A 22757-nucleotide genomic window follows, 5' to 3' on the forward strand; every position below is an offset into this window, starting at 1 on the left:
CCTCTCCCGTTGCGGAGCACAGGCTCCGGACGCGCAGGCTCAGTGGCCATGGCTCATGGGCCCATGGCTCATCCCATGTGGGATCTTCCCGGACTGGGGCACAAACCCGCGTCCCCTGCATCGGCAGGCGTACTCCCAACCACTGCACCACCAGGGAAGCCCTGATTTTTTTTTTTTTTAATAGCATCATTTAACTCAAATTATAGGTAGCATTTCAGGCAGTCTGGAAGGGATGTTTTAGGGTGGGGACTTGTTTCAACGGTCCTTAGATTCCACAACCACACAGGCTCCCACACCCATGAATAAACTTGGCCCTGGGAACGAAAAGAAGAAACAGTTCTCCCACCTGAGAGGAGACAGCCTCTGCTGTTCTCTGTTTGGGATCCACCAGTTTATGGGGAGCCCTGGGCTGGCCTGGGCAAATCTGCATCTCTTCCTGAAGGGCTGGAAGGCCGGTTGGAAGGGGGCGGTGGCAGTCAGCTGCCCGCAGCATGGTAAGCACAGCTCTGGACCCGCGTCTGCCCCAACCAGTTCCCAGCCTCGGAGCCCAGTCTGTCCAGCCAGGGGCTCAGAGAAGCCTGGGGCCCTCAGCCGGAGCACCCTCCTGTCCCCCTTTATTCCCACTCCCAACCTCACTCTATCCTCTTGTTCCTTCCCCAGGGGCCCGGCACTCTGTGGATGTTCAGGGAAACCTGGTCCAGACTCTAGCAACCCCTCTGCCGCCCACCAGGCGCAGCTCCTGCCCTTTCTCAGGTTCTCATAGGAATCCGATCAGGACTTCCTAGCAGGCCTCCGAATCCCAGGCTCTTATCAGTGGTGAGCCAAATCCCATATCTCCTTCTGGGACACAGCCCTAGCAGAGCCATCTCTGGCCCAAAGCCCACCCCAGCTGGGCCTCCCCTGAGTAGAGAATTTATCTTTGGGGAGCTGAAGCGCCAGGCCCTCCTCAAAGCCTCAGGTTGAATACCCACTGATAAGGCTCGGCCACATTCTAAGGGGCGTCTCCTGGTGCGCGGGTGAGTGGTCCTGGAGGCCCGTCCTCCAGCAGCTGGGTGTGGCATCGCCTCACCATCCCTCAGAAAAGGCAGCTGCGAAGGAGATGGTGACACAATCCTCCCAAACCGGAGGATCGGGAGTCTGGAACGCCTTTACCTCTTTGTTTCTCCAGTTTCGGGAAAACAGACAAAAGTCATCTCGAGGGGTGAAGGAAAACTGACCAGCTGACGAGAATTCAAGGAAACCTTGGCTGTTTCGCAGGCTCATTCGTTTATTTTCTGTCCAGTCACCCTGACAGCCCCTACTGGGCTCGCTTCCCTTCCCTGTAAACAAGCGGCTCTAATTAAACTCGTTCTGTTGGATAAAGGTATATAACCTTGAAGGGCCCATAAAAAATGGCTTCCCTCTGAAGACTTCCAAAAGCGCGTGGTCCCTTTGTCAGGCCCTGGACGAGGTTAATTTATGTCGTCGCTATCTTACTCTGAAGAACTCGAGTTACTGCACATCTGCTCTCTGCCTAATCTTTGCAGGAACATTGTGGTGGTCTCGTCAGCTCAAAACACCTAGTGGTCTCTTAACTGTTTCCTGCCCCAGATGTCCAGGCTTTCGGATCTGATTCTCTCTCCGCCCGTGCCCCCGGAGAAGCTTTCCACTGCCTTTCAGGCAGTGTTCTGGCTGTTCCGCGTCCCCGGACTCCAGCTCAGGGGGACTCCCGCTCCCAGACACGCTGACTTCAGGTAGAGACTGGGAAGCCCGGCAGGAGAAGAAAGCAATTATCCCTTCATGTTCAAAATGGAGGGAAAAGATGATATGAGAGGGGAAATTATGCAAGAAAATATGGATGCCAGACAACGCTGTTCTTCAGTCTGTGGTTGCAATTAGAATTTTTTTATTTGAATAGAATAAAAATATCAGCGTATATTACATTAGTAGAGGCATTCTTTTGTAGAACCTTTGCTTTAACTGTATGTGTGTGTGTGTGTGTGTGTGTGTGTGTGTGTGTGTGTATTTTCTGGGTTATACTTAAAAATTCCTTCCTATGAGTTGCAAAGTAGTTTGAAATCCTGGTGTAGTGCATCTGGAGCTGTCTCAGTTCTACGGCTTTAACATTTCCCATCAATGTGACTGTGACCAAGTCCATTATGGTCTCCGAGTCTATTTTCTCAACTACAAATTGGGAGTGGTAACAATATGCACCATATTAGGGTGACTGAGAGGCCCCAATAAGATAAAGTGTGTGTGAGCTTTACTGCAAGGTTCTATGCCAATCGAAATCCACCTCACACCCCAGGAAGGGCTTCACGGAGGACGCCCAAGTTTGGTACCTGATGAGAGAAAGGGAATCACGGAGGAAGCCTCAGGCTCAGGTGTGGCTTCACGGAGGAAGCCTCAGGCTCAGGTGTGGCTTCAGGACCTCACACGCTGCTTCATTTACTTAACAACATTTACTGAATGCCTTCTATGCATCAGTGACTATTTGAGTGACTGTGGATAAACAGACAAATGCTCTGACTCCGTGGAGCTGATGTTCCAGTGGGGGGCAGCCAAATTAAAAGAAAAAAATGATAGTGTGTGACATGACGTTGAATTCTCTGCGGAAAATGGCCTACAAGTAGACCAGTGCATTTGTTAGCAATTTTATCTAAGATCCCACGTGATTTTTTAGCAAGTTTTGGTGGCTGAAAATGTTGGGAAACCACTGTATAACTTTGCTACTTTGGGGTGATGTGGTATGTAAGGTACCCAAAGACCCTTTTTGCAAAGGACACCCTCGGAATGTGTTCCCTTTAAGAGCTCTCTGGGATAATCCACCTTGAGCATCTTTTGATGACATCACCATCAGTTTTAATAAAAAGCAGCTTTAAATCAACAAGAAGGGCTTCTTGTCTAGAAGACAAGTAAACACATGGAATTTGTTACCTGAACTAGTTGTAGAGCCAAAACATAGACAGGTTCAAGACAGGCTTAGATAAATACATGGATAATAAATGTTTAATGGCATTTCAAATTTTTAAAAGAGATCACACGAACTATACGGCGTCCTGAGAGCTCGTGAGTAATCTTGGCTTCTTTGTACCAAGCCAGTGGCTTACGCACCATCCCCATCATCAACACTACATAACTGCTGTCTGGAGACTTAAGTCCCGGGTCTCCAGCTTTTGTGATAATTTTTAGCAGCCAAGTTCAAAGGCTGGGAAACCAAACCTAAGGTTGGGAATCCTGGATACTCAGCCTTGCTTCCAGTTTTCATTTCTAAGTCATTTCACATTTCTAAGACCCACACTCTCCTTTACAAAACTAGTCTCATTGACCTTTGAGGCCCCACTGAGTGAAGGAAAAACAAAAAGAGAAAACCGCTGATATAAAATTGTATCATGAGAGGGACTTCCCAGGTGGTCCAGTGGTTAAGACTCCGCACTTCCACTGCAGGGGGGCACAGGTTCGATCCCTGGTCACGGAACTAAGATCCCACATGCTGCGTGGTGTGGTCAAAAGAAAAAAATAAAATAAATAAAATTGTATCATGAGATCCTATCCATTTTGGAGGAGAAATCAGCACACTGTTGCCATGATGCTTTATGAGGTAACAACGAGCGTGTGAATTAACCGTGCTGGAAGGTCTGACCCTAGGTCTCACATACTCAGAATCTTGAATTTGTCAGCACATAGAAGGTGGAACTGTTTCTCAAAGGCAGTGCTCAGTAACCAAACTGAGATTTACATATAAAAGCGAAATTCAAATTTTTACTAAAAAGGCAAAAATATATATATATATTGCCCTATGGTCTAAAACAGGGTCAGCAAACAATGGCTTGTGGGCCAGCTCAGCCTGACGCCTGTTTTTGTAAAGTAAGTTGCGCTGGAGCACATCCAGGCCCTAGGCTTACGTATCGTCTGGGGCTGCTTTTCCCCCAGGAGCGGCAGAGCTGCGTTATGGCCACAGAGCTGCTATGGCCTGCAAAGCTGAAAATATCTGCAATCTTGCCCTTTACAAAAAAGTCTGCCGAACTCTGGATGTGAATATTTTTGTTAATACAATTAACACATTCTCTCCTTGAAGCAGTATAAACTAAAGTGGGAAGTTTGTTTAATGAGCATAGGAACAGAACAGGTGGGCTTCCTTGGGTGATGTGAAGGACTAATTCTCAGCTGAGAAAGTATAAGACAGAGTTGTCTATTACAGAGGAGCCATAATATTAAAAGCCACCAGACAAGCTTCTTTGTCCTTTGGGCTGTGCTTGAATGGACCCTGCCACACTTTTCTTCTCTCTGTCTTTTGTTATTGTGCCTGCGTAGATAAAGACTCCCCATCAGATTTATGCAGTAGGCTAACCCTCAGGCTTCATGTAGCATGAACAAATCTGGTCCTGTTTCCTCCCTCCACAGAGCCAGCTCATCACAGTGACACAGCTGAACGGAACACAGAAGTGACTCCAAAGCCATGACGTGAAACATAGCTATGGACTCGGTGCTCTCAATGGTGGTAAAGGATGGCTACTCTTGGCAACACAGCCAACTTCTGAAAATCATCGTTAGCTCCCTCACGCATGTTACACTGCTAAATCTTTCTCCTCTTTCAAAATTCCATTATGCTGTATATGAGATATCTTCATCACACAGGCAGACCGCCTTTCTCATTTCGAGTTGTATTTCTCTAGGTATCACCATGCCTTTTCTTATGTACACCAACTTAGTGTCTCCTAGTTCTGTTCTTCACTCCTCACCAAGATGCTATGGCTAGGGAAACAAGAAAAGAAAGAAAGAGAGAAGGGGGGGAGAAAGAGAGAGAGAAAGAAAGGAAGGAAAGAGGAAGGAAGGAAGGAAGGAAGGCAAGAAAAAAGGAGAACAGAAACAGAGAAGAAAGCTCCTAATTTGTAAATCTTATTCCTGCCATATTTCAATAAAGTTGTTGCATGTTGACTTGTGTCCTCCCCCTCCAAAAAAAGATGTTGACATCCCAACTGCCAGTACCTCAAAATGTGACTTGTCCATTGTTGCAGATGTAATAGTTAGGGTCAGGTCATACTAAAGTAGGGTGGGCCCCTGATCCAATATGATTGGTGTCCTCATAAGAAGGCAGCCATGTGAAGAAAGAGACACACAGAGAACACCATGCAACAACGGACACGGAACTGGGGTGATGCAAACCAAGAAACCAAGCAATTGCAGGTAAACACCAGAAGCTAGGAAGAGCCAAGGAAGGAGGCCCCTCTACATTTCAGAGACAGCATGGCCCTGCTGCCATCCTGACTTCAGACTTCTGCCTTCCCGTACTGTGAGGCAATACATGTCTGTTGTTTTAAGTCACCCAGTTGGGGTGTTTCATTACAGCAGCCATGGCAAACTGATACATAAATACATTGAACCAAGTCTTGTAGCTCAGGGCCAGACTGTGTGCCAGACTATTTCAGGGCATTGGTTTGATAGCTGAACCCATTCTTTTTCCAATTTTTGGGGGGCTCCTCATGTTCGGCCCCACTTACTTTCTGCATGTAAGATGGAAGACATTTTGCTATAAGAATTATTTCCCATCTACCTCGATAAATCCTTTTTAGAAACATTCTGCACTAAGCACTGTGTCTAGTACAAGAACACTTTCCTAAAACAATGTGTGGAAGTACCTCTTCTTAGGCATTTCTAACACATGTCAAATTCTCTCTTCCGTGGGTGTGCAATGGGTTAAGAAACTAAAACACTCGTCCACCCACTCCAAGGCCTTTCTTTTCTGTGACTGTGATTTACCACACTGCCCATTAACCTCAGCATCTGGAACCAGGCCACACTCCTCCCCCAAATCAGACACATCCTTTACGAATGGACCAACATCCTTTAAGAAACATCGAGACTCATGCAGATTCTGGCTCAGTCACTGGTAAATAACAGTGATGATGATGACAGGAGTCTTTGGCTTTTTAAGCCATAAACTTAGCTCCAGAGTTTTGATTCATAGCTGGATACGAAATACTGTGGGAACTTTGATTAGCAGGTGGTCCCATCAGGTGGATGAATTGTTTCTACTTTCTCCATAGTTATTCACAGTTCATTTTCCCTTCAGGATTTTTTAGGTAAGGGCTTGGAACTCTAACATGTTTGGGTTTTAAATTCTGGAAGGCACGCGGTGGAAATTTTTGGCACTCTCTTCTGAGTGATTTATGTACTGCTCCCATTGGATGATCTGTTTTACGCATGTGTGAAGGACTGATGCTCTGGAAACGTTTGCTTCAAATTTGCATGTGTTGGCCCTTCTGCACCCTGCACTTCACACTGAAATGAAAAAACTCCTTCCCCGAGAGATAGTTACACTACTTCCTGAGGGAAAAGATCTTGAGATCCTTTCACCCCTTTTTTTTCCCACTGGTAAGCATCATCAAGAAGCCAAGAGTAGGAACTCTGATTTTAAGATCAGCTGGGAAGATACCCAGCTAAAATAACTTGGAAATATGTTGGGAATTTCAAAAACATGATGTGTGGAGAAAGGATAATTAAAACAAGAATCTCTGAGGCCTCCAGAAAGCAGCAAAGCAGCAAATTCTGCTAAGGCATCTGGTAAGAGTTTCTCTTTGATGATAGCAGACGATTAGTGGCTCTTCCACTTCTGAGAATGAACATTGCCCTTGTTAAACAGAAAGAGCACTGTGAACAAGTCACCTCCAAATCACCCTGAAGGTAGCGGTGTTGAAGCATCAGCCCTCTTGGAATAACTCCTGCCAGAGTCATCCTCTAGGACAGTGACAAACATGCTGGCTTCATAAAGAATGGTATCAGTCCCAGAATTTAGAATTTAGAGCTGGAAGATGGCAGAGATATTCCACTGGGTTTTAGACAGGCCTTTGAGTCTATCCATTGGGCACCCGTCAATAAATAAGATTATGTCATCTTGATCTTTCACTATCAGTTGGGAACCCCATGGGGTATAGGGTCAAGCCCACTGGGCAATAATCAATAATAGCCCCGTGCTAACAGGGGTCAGGTCTGGCAGTCTGGTTTGTCAACAGGAACCCTGTATTCACACAAAGAACTGAGTCCAGCTTATGAATAATCTTTCTTCATCTAGGATAACAAGCGATTTTCTAGTGGCCCGTCCCCAGGCTTGGTGCCATGGGAGAGATCAATGTACCCAGATGCACCCCTACGAAGGCAAAGACTAGTCTGGGTGCTCTTCCAGACAGCCTTGCATCAATTAGCGTCCATGAGGCAGACAGGTGGCACATTAACGAGAGTTCAAGCAAAGGAAGCTGAATGAAGAAGCAGGGTGAAGGGAACCACGAGGGATGCTGACATGCTGGGAGGAGCGACAGCAGTGATCTGTCACCACCCTGGAGTCTGAGAGAACACACAGAGGGAGTGGCACTCCTGGAGCCTGAAGCGTTGGAGCCATGGGAGAAGGCGCAGGTGCTTCTGCAGCAGATGATGGCGCCACTACTACAACTGCAGTGAAGCAGGAGGGACTAGGAAGTGAACAGGGGCCTCCTTTCTCTTCCTAGCCTGCAGTCTGCTGGAGCCACTCTCCTTTAGTCCGAGCTCAAGGCAAGCTCTCCTTCAGTCTGAGCTGGGAGAGGTGATGGAAGCAGCGTACAAAGAAAATCATTCTGGCCATGGGGTCCCAGATGGACTGCACTGGGGAGCAACTGGAGGTATGAAGACGGGTTAGGAAACTACTCAAGCTAAGAGGTAGTTCCGGCATGAAGTGATAAGGGCTCAGACTGCAGTTATGACAGTGGGAAGGGAAGGACAGGGCAGATTCAAGAGACATTGGTGAGGATGACAAGCAGGCCTCGGCGACTAATTGAAAGTGTAGGGATGGCTGAGGAGAGGAGGAAACAACGGTGCTCAAGAGGTTTGCAGCCTAATTGACTCGGAAAATGATGGTGTTATAGAGAGATGTGGCGAGTTAGCTGGAGAGGGGGAAGCTAATAATTTACTGAAACAATTATGATGATTTTTAAGGTTCCGGTACACCATCTGGGATGATATTTATTGGAGGTATTCTTCTTCACACGAATACTTCACCTGGGTTCAAGAGCTCATAAATGGCCTGGCTGTCCACCATTTCCCCAAACCCCAAACCTAAGACATCCTCATCAATCCTTTCTCCATTACTCCCAAATTAATCAGTCTCCAAATCCTATTCATTTTACTTTTGTTATCTCTCAAATCTACCCACTTTCCCAAATCCCATACTCTTTATCTTTGTTTCGACCACAATCATCTTCCACCTAGAATTCAGCGATTCTTTACCAAATGGTGTTCTGCCCCACCCCCATCATTTTCCACAAAGAAGTCAGCCAGGATGGTCTTTCTAAATAAGAAATCAGATTCTGCCATCTGCAGATTATAGCCCTTCGGTGGCTCCCTTGGGATAAAGCCTTAACAGAACATGATAATCTTCTCATAGTTGACACCTGTTTCATTGTCTGCCCTCATCTCTCATCCTTCCATGTCTCACCTTCTATGTCCCAACCACACTGAGCTATTGACATTTTCTTGACTGTGTCACACTCTCTCTCACTCCCAACCTTGCACATGACTGCCCTCTCTGTCTGGATTATCTTCCTTCTTTCACAACGCATCATTCTCGACATCAAACGTCAAAATATCCCTCCTCCTTCAGGGAGACTTTGCTGACATCCCAAGGCCATTCTGGGTATCTCTTTTCTGTGTTTCCTCAATATTTTATTCGTCCTGTATCATTGCTTGTAACACTGTGTAGAATTAATTGCTTATTTGCTTATGTGACTTCCACTCTAGATCTATGTGTCTAACCACAAAAAAGTATTTGTTTAATGAATGAATAAATAAAGCAAGTAGACACATTGTTCTCTTGGTATTTAAATCAATTCAACAAGCTGGCACTGTATAACTACTATCTGCCGTGCCCTGTGCTGGAGGTTGGGTGTATAATGGTGAGTGCACTCCTGCAGACAAGAAATGTACAATCTAGTATAGTAGAGTCAGTGATAAGTCAGCAAATATATTACACAAAGTGTTCAGTAATATGGAAGGGTCAGATGAGTGCAGTGGAAAAGGCCTATACTTAAACTCAGATTGAGGTTCAAATTTATTCTCCAATTTTTATATGACCTTGAACAAAAGGCTGAACCTCTTAAACCCCAGTCCTTTAATCTATAATGAGGACACAAATCCTATTTTAGACCTTATTATGATTAAATAATAACCGTGGGGCATCATAGGGTTCGTAGATGTTCAATAAATGCTATTTTCTTCCTTTACATGTTTTGCTGTTGTGTTTGTGCTGTCATTGTTCGGGACTTAAAACATCTTCGGATACACCTTGTTAAAACGTAACAGCGGGTGAGGTGTGGGGATGGGGCAGAATTTAATCACAGAAAGGGGCTCAGATATTTCCTGAGAGCTTTTGCTAGGGGAAGAAGGAAAGGTCTCTGGGAAGGATCCAGAAACTGAGGCAGAGACTCAGTGGGTGGATGTGCACGGGAGGGGGAACTGGGATCTGATTGGCATGTTGGCCTATGACTGATACTGGCCTCCTCACTTGAAAATCCTAGGAGTTCCTAACGTCCACAGAGTTTTCCAGCCACAGCTAAGACCCATCCACTCACAGCTCTCACACATTTTCTCCTTCTTTCCAACCAGCTCAAAAAGACCTCGACGTGACCAGCAACAGCAGCAGCAGAGCAAAGCTAAAACTGCAGGCTTGCCTCTAGCTAACTATATTTCTTCACAGTGTCTCTTTTTTGTTTCTTCTTTAATCCATCAGCTCTTTTCCTGGCCCTATTCCTGCCTTAGTTTGAGATCTCTGCTAAATTTCCCCAGATCAGGGATTTTAACGTAGCGGTGGGTCATCCCCAGTGAGCAACGAGGGCAAAAATTGAGTACAAAACAATAAAATGGAAGTAAGAAAAAAAAAAAGAAACCAAAATAAATATCAAAAGCAAAGAAAGGAAGAAGGAAATTGGACTCTATTTACAGATGGCATGAGTATTTGTGCTGAAAACCTCAAGGAAATCTACATGACAGCTACTAGAATTAATATGTAAATTTAGCAAGGTGGGAGAGTACAAAGTGAAGCATCCAAAAGTTAATTGTATTCTGTACGCCAGCAGTAAACAATCAGAAAATTAAATAATAAAAATTCGATTTGCAAGGGTACCTAAAAACAAACAATATTTTGGAATATATTTAACAAAAGATATGTGAGAACTCGTCACTGAAAATTATAGAACATTGCTCAAAGAAATTAAGGAAGAATCACATACATGGAGAAATAATCCATGTTCATAGGTTTATTGGAAGGTTCCGATTCATAGTACGTTAAAATTCATAGGTTTGTTGAAAGATTCAACTGTTAAGGTTTCAATTCTACTCAAATTGACTGAGGGATTCAAAGTAACCCCAGTCAAAATCCCAGCCAGTATTCTCCCTGAAATTGACAAGCTCATTCTAAATTTTATTTGGAAAGGTGACAGCTCTAGAATAGCCAAAACAATTTTGAAAAAGAAGAACAAGATGGACCTTGATAGTGTAAGAAGAACTTATGCTATCTACAAAAATCGAGATAGTGCAGTATTGACAGAAAGATAGACAAAAGGAACAATGAAACACAATAGAGTCCAGAAAGAGATCCACACATATATGTCTAATGATGCTGGAATGACTGGATATCCATATGCAAAAAAAAAAAAAGTGTCAACTCAAACTATACACAAAAATTAACTTGAAATGATCATAGACCTAAATGTGAAGCCTAGTACTATAAAATTTCTAGAAGAAAACAATGGAGAAATTTTAGTGACCTTGGGTTTTGTGAAGATTTCTTAAATAGGAGAGAAAAACCATGAGCTATAAAAGAAAATGCCAGTAAGTTACTTTATCAAAATAAAAATTTGGGTCTTTAGGGCTTCCCTGGTGGTGCAGTGGTTAAGAATCCGCCTGCCAATTCAGGGGACACAGGTTCGAGCCCTGGTCTGGGAAGATCCCACGTGCCGTGGAGCAACTAAGCCTATGCGCCACAACTACTGAGCCCGAGTGCCACAACTACTGAAGCCCATGTGCCTAGAGCCCGTCATCCACAACAAGAGAAGCCACCACAATGAGAAGCCTGCTCACCACAATGAAGAGTAGCCCCCACTTGATGCAACTAAAGAAAGCTGGCATGCAGCAATGAAGACCTAATGCAGCCATAAATTAATTAATTAATTAATTAATTTTTAAAAATTGGGGTCTTTAAAAGACATTGTCAAGAAAATGAAAAGACAACCAAGAGAATGTAAAAAATGTTTGCAAAGCATATATTTAACAAAGGACTTGTATCCAGACTATTTAAAGAACACTTACAATGCAATAATAAAAAGAGAAACAATCCAATTAAAAAATAAGTGAAAGAATTGAACGGACACTTCACTAATGACAGTATACAAGCTGCATGAAAAGATGTAAATGACACTAGTCACCAGGGAAATGGAAATTAAAACTACCGTGAGATTCCACCATGCACCCATTAGAATGGCTATAATTAAAATGGACAAAACCAAATGGAGGTGAGGATGCTCAGCGACTGGAATCCTCATACACCCCTTCTGGGAATATTATATGGCTCAATCATTCAGAAAAAAACCTTTTGGTAATTTCTGAAAAAGTGAAACATATGACCCAGATGTTCCACTCCCAAGTATATACACAAAAGAAATGAAAACATATGTCCACACAAAGACTTGTACACAAGTATTTATAACAGTTTTGCACACAATAACCCTAAATTGGAAATCATCCATAGCAGCTTTATGCACAACAATCAAAAATCAAAACCAATCCAGATGTTCACCGGCAGGTTATGGATAAACAGAAAGTGATACATGCACATGGTGGAATATTATTCAACAATAAAAAGAAACAAACTGCTAAATACACACCAAAATGAATAAATGTCAACATCATTATGTTGCGTGTACGATGCCAGACATAAGAGTATGATTCCATTTATATAAAAGTCTAGAAAATTAAAAAAATCTGTGACCAAAAAGCAGCTCTGTTTTGATTGGGGCCAAAGTAGAAGAAGGGAGGGACAACAAAGAAGCAAGGAGAAATTTTGGAGAATGATAGAAATATTCTCCATCTTGATTGTGGCAGTAGTTCCTCATGTGTACACACTGAGTTGTGCATTTTAAATGGATGCATTACATTGTACGTAAATGATATCTCAATAAAGTTGATTTTCAAAAACAAAGAAGGCTAGCCCAATGCTATGTGTCTCCATATACCTACATCTCTACATATAACCACCAATCTCTGGAATTTGAACTTGAACTTTCCAAACAACATCAGTTACCTCACAGTCTCACACAATGAGGAACGCATTCGCTGTCCATTTTCCTTTCCTTCCTGTCATGCATACCTCCACATTTCACTCTGTCTACCACTCCACCCACAAAATAAAAGTGTGAAGTTCCCTTCTGACTAATGCAACAACTTTAGACTCCCCCTGAAACAACAAACACAGCAGCACGTGTGCATGGCGTATGTGCGCCCTTTCCCCCAAAACATCCCTTTATGGGGGGCGCTATACAAGGAAGCAAGTGATGTAATCATTATACGTGATAACTAAATGGTTAGAGGACGGGAATAAAGAATTGTAGGAGCTAACTATGAATCTGTGATGATACACAAATCATGTCACTTTGGAGTGGATTATTGAGGAGGAAGGGGACAACCATTTTCAGATTAGCTACATCAACACGGGTGTGCAGGGACTACCCTGGTGGTCCAGTGGTCAAGAATCCGCATTCCAATGCAGGGGACTCGGGTTCGATCCCTGGTCAGGGAACTAAGATCCCACAACATGTCGTGGGGCAAGTAAGGCGGCGCGCTGCAACTACTGATTTCTAGCGCCTCAACTAGAGACCCCGCCTGCTGCAAACTACAGAGCCCACGCGCCCTGGAACCTGCGCACCACAACTAGAGAGAAGCCCGCATGCTGCAACTAACACACCGTGCAGCCAAAAAATAAATAAGTAAATAAAATGTTAAAAAAAGAGAGAAAGAAAACCACTGGATTTAAAAAAAAAAAAAAAAAAAACTGGTCTACAAGGTTTCACGGGTGTCCTACACACCCTCACCTTCAGGTCACCTGCTACACAGAAGCTCAGCTAAACTAGCTTGTTTCCTTCAGTCTAGCCCAGAGGTCCCCAACCTTTTTGGCACCAGGGACCGGTCTCATGGAAGACCGGTGGGGGTGGGGATGGTTCAGGTGGCAATGCGAGCGATGGGGAGCCATGGGGAGCGGCAGATGCAGCAGCTCACTCGCCCCCTGCTGTGCGGCCCGGCTCCTAACAGGCTGCACACCAGTACTGGTCCATGGCCCGGGGGTTGAGGACCCCTGGTCTAGTGAGTATTTTCTGCTAGTGGGGATTCCTTAAAGCTGCAATTAGTTAGCCTGATCCTATAATTTGCTGTGTTCCCAAAGCCAGTCACAATAATTCCTCCTGATTCCAAGAAGGTATGCCCAGCATCTAGAACATCTTTCTGCTATTGTCCACATACCCAGTCCTATTATTCTGACCAGCTGATGATTGATATTTGTGTAGGGTCTGAGTTCTGCTACTCGTGTCAATAATATTTGCTGACTCAGAGAAGCATTACTGTAGTTAACGTAGAGGTCTTGCTAACCTCTGTCTCTTTCTGAAGGCCAGTTAGTATTGCTTCTGAGTTAGGGCATTGGAATCATGAAATTTTGCTGAATACGGTCGTAACATTTAATTCCTGCCAGTTACCCTCTGGTCAGAAGTATTAGAGGTCTGCAGATGGTCTGGCAAGGTTTCTAGAAGCAGTAGAAACCAGCAGCTGACTGCACAGCTATATAAAATTAAAAGCTGTTTCAAGATATGTACCATATGTACATGTACAAATCCATTAGGTAACATGGTGATCTTTTTGCATTATATGGGTATTAAATGCTATGGGAAATAAGGGACAATCAGAGAAATACATTGGCAAGGAAAAGAGAGAAACATGTATTGAAATCTTAACCTAGGATGGTTGCTTCCCAGTTTTTTTGTTTTTTTTTTTTTTTTTGCGGTAAGCAGGCCTCTCACTGCCGCGGCCCCTCCCGTCGCGGAGCACAGGCTCCGGACGCGCAGGCTCAGCGGCCATGGCTCACGGGCCCAGCCGCTCCACGGCACGTGGGATCTTCCCGGACCGGGGCACGAACCCGTGTCCCCTGCATCGGCAGGCGGGCTCTCAACCACTGTGCCACCAGGGAAGCCCTGCTTCCCAGTTTTAATAGGATATATTTCAGTTAAGAAAACATGGAGAAAACAGATGCAAGACTTAAAACTCTAAGAAGACTGGTCAGTAACAATGAGTGAAAATAGCAATGCCTCTTTTCTAGAATCCTTAAAATATATTAGTATCTTGTTTTAAATTAGAGAGAGACTAAATTAGTCTTTTTATGACAATTATGACAGCAAGTCTAGCACTATGGTTTTCATTTTAGGAGTGTTATAGATCTGCATAATATTGTAGGAGCAAGGAGTATGATCCTTATACCCATTGAAGAAATTAGTGATAAGAAGTTAGACTAGCAGAGAAATGAACGTTCAAAGGGAAACTTTGAAAAGATAATGAGATATTTGAATGAATTCAAGGAAACCTGTTTACCAGCTGTTTGGCTAAAAGTTCATGTAAAAAAATTCAGGGATGAGGCCTGCACTATTTGAAACTCTATGTGTCTTCAGGAGACCAACACTGGGATTAAAACTGAAAATCTTTCATCACTTTTCTGAATATTGGGACAATATGGTGTTCAATTGTAATCCATATGTTTAGCATTTTTAAGGTCAGGTTTCCTCCGGGTTTCATGAGCCATCAGGGAACCTCTTCTTTTAGTTGTGTAAGCCAAGGTGACTGTAATGAACCAGGGTACAAGCCTAGTTTTTACACACTTTTCATGATCTCTCTCCACGATCAGAGAAGGATCTCTCTGGTCTGAGTCTGCCTGACATTGATGGCATGTGTGGGCAGGTCTGCTGTACGCCTGCCTGGTCTGCAATTCTAGGTGATGCTGGGGTTTTAGAGGAAGAACGGATCATACTCTGACCCTCTCTGAGTTCAGAAACAAAACAGAAATAGACACCAGAAGGATCAAGGTGGGGAACACTGAGAGTGGCAAAGAATGGTTCCCCGCCAAAAGGAATTGTCAGCGGAAGTTTTCCTTTAGCTCAGGTTAGATTTCAAAAGACATTTCTCTAAGCGAAAGTTAATATTAAATTGGAGTTCAGAGAGTAAACTAAATTTTTTAAACACTGTAATCTGAAGCCATCTCTTTAGGGTAGCAAAGTTGAAATCCATATGCTAGCAGATGATCTTTGACTTAAAACAATTTTAAAGAACCGACATCACACTTTTTAATACTCCTTGTTATTATCAGCTCTATTCAAAAACACATTTCTCACAGGTTCTTTGCACACTATTAAATGTGCAACAAAGGTAGACGCATTTATTTTTAAGTGAGGAGAATTTTCAAGGACCTTAGGCCTCACTGTTCAGTTTGTACAATAAGTGGGTGGGACATTATATGGATGACCCGGCATTCATGGGTCACGCTGAAGAATAAATCCCTTAGAATTAATTCCTATCTTTTTTCTTGAATTTTGGTACCTGGCTGTTTTTTGCAGTGGCATCTTCCGTCTTTTATCCCAGTTTACAGTTCTATTTTGCCCCCATATCCACGTCCGGTATTCACCACAAAGTTGTTGAAGAAGTTATTATTGAACAAATCATTGTTGAATCAAAGAATTTTCTACCATAAAGCAGCAAATTAAACACTATGTCTAAGTTATTGGCATACGGAAAGATGAAAACCCACAGGCCTCGTAAAAGAACCTTTAGGCAGCAAATTTTTTACTGGCTTAATTTTTTTTACCTTTGAAGTTTTCCTTTCTTCTTTTTTCTGGAGATAACTGGAGTTTGTTGCTTAATTTTCTAGAGTTTTCTCAAGCAGCCTTCCCCCGAAGTCCAACGCTAGGGAGGCCGCACAGGTGAGCAGACCGGCGAGCGTGTGATTGAGGCGTAATCTTGAGTCACAGCCACGGTCCTGGTTAACTCGTTCTTGAAGGAGCGGAAGGGGGAAGGGGAAAGAAGGGGGGACCCTGGTTGGGGTCAGGGGGAGACGGTGGCTGGGGTGGGGTGGGTGGTACAGAGGACAGCAGGGCCAAGGGCAGTGGTGCTGGCGGAACGGCCATCCGCAGCGCGGCCGGCGTTTCCCGGCCGGGTTACTGGCGTCGCCCGTGAGGCGCCTGCGCGTTACACCCAGAGCCCCGCCCCACGCACTCGTTACGCCATCATCCGGGCCAATCAGAGTGAGGAGGTCCGGCAGTGCCGGAGAGTCTTTGCCCAGCTGGCTAGAGAGTCAGTGCCACAGAATTCACGAACATTCTCAACCAAGTCGTGACCCGACCTCCCGGTCTGAAGCCTGATGGTTTTAGCATTGAATCCTGTTGCATCATGGTGACCGTGATGGGTAGTGACACGACCAGCAAGCTGGGCCTCGAGGAATTCTAGTGCTTGTGGAGCAACATCAAAATGTGGCAAACAGTTTGACGTTGACCGTTCAGGGACCATGGGCAGCGGTGAACTCCCCAGGAACCTTTGAGGCAGCAGGGTTCCGCCTGAATGAGCATCTCTACGACAGGATCATCGGACGCTACTCAGATGGGGGAGGGAACATGGATATTGACAGCTTCATCAGCTGTCTGGTCAGACTCGTCAGATTGCTGGGCCTTCAAACCTCTTGACAGACGTGGCACCGGACAAATCCAGGTGGACAGCCAGGAGTGGCTGCAGCTGACCATGTATTCCTGAATGGGAGCCCCAGACCTGCCCCCTCATTGCCTCGCCGCAGGACTCACCTTGGACTCTTCCGTCTCTCCCAGGGCTGAGGCTGATGGCAGTCATACCTTCACGGGCCTTTCAGTTCTCCCAGCCCTTGGCATCCAGCTTCTTAGCCAACAGCCAGGGCCCAACAAGCTTCACCACGCCCTGCCCGAAGGGTGACCCCAGGCCAGCACACCCAATCTCACGCCCACTGCGTGACCCCTCTCCCGCACCAGTGCCATGTCCAACACTTGCGTTGCTTCCACATCCCAAGGGCCCTTCTCTCAGTTCTGGGAGGATCAGTCCAGTCCCTACACACCCTGGCATACCCATTCAGTTACCACCCGGAGAGCCCGAATTCCAGGCCATAACAGGCCCATATGCCCCAGTGCCTTTGTCTGTATTCTGCTCCCAGCCTGCCAGGCCCAAAAGGACAAAAATGTACCCCAGTGGCTGCTCTCTCTGAAAAAAAACCAGCCCAACAACTTTTCGCAGTCACTATAAACTCATGCATACCTCAAAGCCTTTTTGAAGAACTAACATACAGCTCAAGATTTTAACACTGCTATTTTGTGCTACAATTCAGATTTACTTAGCTCAGAAAAGTTCCCTCAGTACAGAAATCCATAGTCTTCCCCCCCGCCTTTTTTTTTTTTTTTTTTTTGCTGTACGCGGGCCTCTCACTGTTGTGGCCTCTCCCGTTGCGGAGCACTGGCTCCGGACGCGCAGGCTCAGCGGCCATGGCTCACGGGCGCAGCCGCTCCGCGGCATGTGGGATCTTCCCAGACCGGGGCACAAACCCGTGTCCCCTGCATCTGCAGGCGGACTCTCAACCACTGCGCCACCAGGGAAGCCCCTACCCCCCTTTTTATCTTGGGAAGTGATGGAACAGTGTAGAAGTTGAAGGATCTGTAACAAACGGGGTATTTGATCAGGTACTACCTAAGGACTAAGTACCCAGGGTTTTTGTTTTGTTTTTCATGTTGTATCATATCACCCAAAGAAGGAAGAGAACTTTGAACACTCTTCCTGAGAATAATTAATGATTGATTTGCTATGCTTGGAATGTGTAATGCATTGAGTTCCAGAGGACGTGCCTATCCTTACCAGTGGGCAGGAGAAAATGTACAAATCTTTCTGAAGAAAATATCTCTGATTGGAGATCCTGCTAATGATCACGAGAGTGCTGTTTTGGATTTAAAGCTTGTTCTGCAACTCAACCCTAAACAGAAATTCTATTTTAATAAACAGGCAAAGACTAAGAAAAAACTACCTTATCAAGTGTGTGTTTGTAAAAACTCCACATCGCTTCCTTTGCAGGAATAGTCTTTGGCAGTAATTCTCATTCTGTCTCTGATGTTCATTAGATTGTATAACCTTGGATGAATCAATAGCCTGTAAAATAACTCAAAAAGTTGTTTTCAAGATTATATAAATGTAAAGATGTCAGACATTTAAGCATCATGTCTTGAATAGCAAAGCTATTCATTAAATACTAATTTTCTTTCTCTTCTCTTTTCTCCATATGTAGCATTTAAAACTTATTTTGTACACCACTTGGAATTTTATGTAAGCTTTGAGAAAATGCACTTTAATATCTGTGCTTTAGCAACATTGTGAAAGAATTTACCCCAGTTACAGGCCCCATTTACATGGTGAACAAAAGTATATAACATTGTGTGCAAATCAGGGCCAAACCTCTTTTGCAGGTCTTGAGACTAGTTAAGTATTCCCCACACTGAAACACTGCACGTTGGCCTGCTTCACCTGATCGAAGTGATGAGAGGTTAAAATCAGTGTGCAGAGCGCTTTAAAAATCTTGGGCAATCTTGAGCATCAAAAGAAAATCATTATCTGTTTTACCTTCCTTCTAATAGCATACTTAAGAATGAAAGTACATTTGGATGAAATCCAACCGAAAGAAAGTCCCCTCTGAAATGAGGATTCTGCCATTTCGAAGACTGTTGTGCGTATACTCAGCGGGATATTGTGCCATAAGCTTGGCATGAAAAATTGAAGTGAATAATGGGTAAAAGAAAAAGTATTCTTCAAGTTTAAAAAAATATTTTTCTGGGCAAAAAGGAAAGTGATTGTGAAATTTGAAGTTCTAATCATTCTGGCTAAAGGAGAACACATTTAAAGGGCTACGTTGGGACCAACATAAATGTGTCTTTGTTTGGGGTCAGGGTTTAATGCATAAAGGCCTTCAAAAGAACAACACCTAAAACTGTGAGGCATTCCCCACTCCTTCAGACTGGTCCACCAGGCAAGAATCCATCAGTGTGTCGGAGTCATTGAAAAGAAAAGGCTTAAAAAAAAAGAAGAGGCTTATCCCAGATGTGATGGTTAGGGATGACACTCAGTTGCCTCCACAATATTTATTTCCAACCATTTCCTTCATTACTTACAGAAACTGCCTCCTACCAGGAAGAGTGAAAACATCTGAAATTTGCATTCCAGCCTCCCTTTGGGCTAGTGCACGGGCGTGTGACCCAATTCTGGCCAATGTGTTTGAACGGGAAGTATTCTGGAGATAGAAAGCCCTTAGAAATGTTTTCCTTTCCCTTCAGTTAAAAAGGTACATGTATAGGGACTTCCCTGGCAGTCCAGTAGTTAGGACTCCACCTGTTTCCACTGCAGGGGGCATGGGTTTGATCCCTGGTCAGGGAACTAAGGTCCCACAAACCACATGGCATGGCCAAAAATATATATATATATATATATACTGTTTTTCCTTTTCCCCTCTAATGTCCTGAAGATGAAAGCCAACACACCTAGGATGTCCCAGCAGAAAGAAGATGGAAACACCTGGGTCCTTGATGGCTTCATCTCAGCTCCAGACCTCTTGTTAAGTCAATCCATAAATTCCCTTATTGTTTGAACTATTTTAATTGAGGTATACTTTACTCACAGCCTAAAGCATTTCAGTTGACATAGTTCTTGTCGAAGGTTGAAAAAGTACTCCAATCAAGGCTGATAAAACTTGAAAAAAAAAAGCAAGAGACTCCCCATGTGGTATGACCGAAAAACTACTGAAACACACATCCCCTACCACTTCCCATTCTATATCTAAAATTCCCACCAGTAGAGGCTTGGTGATGTAAGTTCATCACATGAACAAACTTTGACTTCCTTTATGTGTCAGGTTGTCAGATAAATATTTGGGACATACTCATGTTAAAAATGTATTTATCATTTATTTGAAATCCAAATTTAACTGAACATCCTGTGTTTTTATTTGCTAAATCTGGCAACCTTAACTACGTGTCACATCCTGTGGTAAGCTCTGGGTTTAAAACACCATTACCCATTTCAAGGAACTCATCTCTTTCGAAGACTGTAGGTGATTCTTCTGTGCACACTGGCTAGACACACGTGATTCTTCTGTGCACACACGCCTAAGAAACTCTCTGGTTCAACTCTACATTCTACAGACCAGGAAGCTGAAGCCCTAAGAGGTCACATGATTTGCCCAAAGGCACACAGCTGCTCCAGGGCAAAGGTGGAAATGGGTCCCACATTTCAGGGTTCTTTCCAGTGTACCTCTTTCCTGTGGCCCCTTCACCCCTGCTCCTGAAGCCTTTTTGTTTTAGGATGAAACGGGAGGCTAATATTGTTTGACTTGGTGGAGAGAGGGAGACTTATAATATAAATAATCTAATTTCCTTTGATGAGGAAGACAATTGTATTTTAGTCACTTTCTTTTTTTCTTCTTCTTTTCTTTGTTGGCCGCGTTTGCGCGGCATGCAGGATCTTAATTCCCTGACTAGGGATCGAACCCGCACCCCCTGCCGTGAAAGCACAGAGTCTTAACCACTGGACCGCCAGGGAAGTCCCCTTGGTCACTTTCTTACACGGAAGAGTATTCTGAATAAGAGGAGAAATACACAATTGTGGAGCAAGAAAATTGTCTCCAAATCTACAGAAATACTTTCTTGAAAAGAAAATTTTCCAAATATTCTTTCATATAGGTAATATACATCTACACATATCTGTCGTGTGCATACCTGTCATATGTACAGTTATATGTCATATATATAGCTAATTACAATAGATCATATAGGTGATATATAACTCAAAGCCACATCAAGACTTGTTGTAATTTGCAAATATCAATAAGGAAGGCTTTCCTTTATTACCCAGGTATCCTTAGCTAATATTTTGGTCGAGATTGCCAAGTACCCAGCCTCTGTAAGTGATGAACATGGTGACTCTCCAGTTGGGAAGTCATTATTCCTTCTGAAAATAGGCAGCATGGAATAAAGCTCTCTGGGTAGGCTGCTATATTATCACATTTCCTACTCATAGATCATCAGGGCGGAAGACTCAGAGTTTTTTCTAGAAACCTTTTACATCTAATCCAATTCTCTCATTGTGCACTAGTCCAAATCATGGGATTCTGTCAGTGGAGAAGATGGAGGCCACATTAAGTCAATTCTCTGTAGAAGATCTTAAATCTAGCATAGGTTGCTTGTAAATCTTCTTTTCTCATGTTTCTTATAAGCCAAATCCAATTATCCTAAATGCAAAGAATAAGGCAAATTTCACATTAAGAAACAATCTCAGAACATACACCTAGACTATTGGGCTGTATTAATAAAAACAAAAACAAACAAACAAAGAAAACTGAAATTCCAGAATAGGATAAATTCAGTGGATCCTTGGAATTCCTTAAAACGGCACGTGACTCAAAATCTCAATTCTTTAGATATAGACATCCTCAATTAGTCTATGCAATTATCATGTATTAAGTCTTTTCAAGGTCTATCAAGTTGACTCTCCAAGTTGTGCATTCTTTCTCATGGAATGTCCACACGTGACCATATCACAAATAACAGCTCTCTGTCTCAAGCTACCTTACCTCAGGCAGGGAAGGTCTTTGTGAAAACCAAAAGAAGCTCCTGTTTGAAAAAAGAGATTGCGCACTGCAGTTTCAATCTTCCCAATTATTCAGCTTTTTAAGAGTTCTCCCTTGCCCTACCTCCAAGCTACTGACATTTTGGCTGTTTCCAAAATTCAAATCTATTCTCCAAAGACAAGAGCCCACATTCATCTCATTGCATGCATTCTGTTATGCTTGTTTTTGTTAAATGAATCACATTACCTTATAGTCTCACCTTGTGTAGATGAGAACATTATTCCATGATAAGAATTTCTGTAATGGAAATGTTAAAAGTATACCCTTGAGACTTCGACCTCCAGTATAGTGGATTCTGTCTTACCTGCTTGGACATGTTGTATTGAATTGAGGTCACAGTTATGCAAATAACATTCCAGAGATTTTTCTCCCACTGAAATAAAGGGGGCTGTTCAAGCTTCTGTCTCTCCCATTGGTTAGGAACTCTGACTCCTGGACCTAGAGAGCTCTCCAGTCCTAGAATGAAGCTATTGTTAATCAAGTGACTTCTGTGAGGGCCTCAATCCTCTCTCCCACCTCCCTGCACCATTGCCTCTTAGTCAGCATGACTCAACACTTGACTAAGAATGTTCTACTTGAACTTTGATTGATTTCAGAAGAGTGGCGTGTCTTAAATGTTGACCATTTACTGATTCACTGTGAAGACAGAATTCCTGAAAACCGTGAAATAAAGTTTGAAGCCAAAAATGTGACCCAAGAAAACTGTGTAAACATATTTTCTTAGAATCCTTGACATCTATGAACTTTTCTGTCAGATCTCAGCTCTAGATATTGGATTACTATGCACTAGTAAGTCTTTGGGAGTATTTCTTCTTCTTCTTTCCTAAAACTCCCTGGCCATTAGAAATTGGTCTCTTCCTTATCAAGCCTATCTATGTATATAAATTATGAAATAATTGTTGATGAAAAGTCTACTATTTCATAGTTGTAAAGAGATCCCTAGTAGGCAATCATCTCAAACATTCCAAGTAGGACTGAGGACCAGACACAAGCTGTA

At 43.5% G+C, this 22757-nt stretch overlaps 1 pseudogene; it reads left to right on the forward strand.

Annotated features, from left to right (window-relative positions):
• Positions 1-298: 298 nt before the first annotated feature.
• Positions 299-16830, forward strand: LOC113628954 (calpain small subunit 1 pseudogene; annotated as a pseudogene).
• Positions 16831-22757: the final 5927 nt, after the last annotated feature.

This window comes from Aethalodelphis obliquidens, unplaced genomic scaffold (assembly GCF_003676395.1).
Source record: "Aethalodelphis obliquidens isolate GAN/ISIS:26980383/991018 unplaced genomic scaffold, ASM367639v1 scaffold25, whole genome shotgun sequence".
NCBI lineage: Eukaryota > Metazoa > Chordata > Mammalia > Artiodactyla > Delphinidae > Aethalodelphis > Aethalodelphis obliquidens.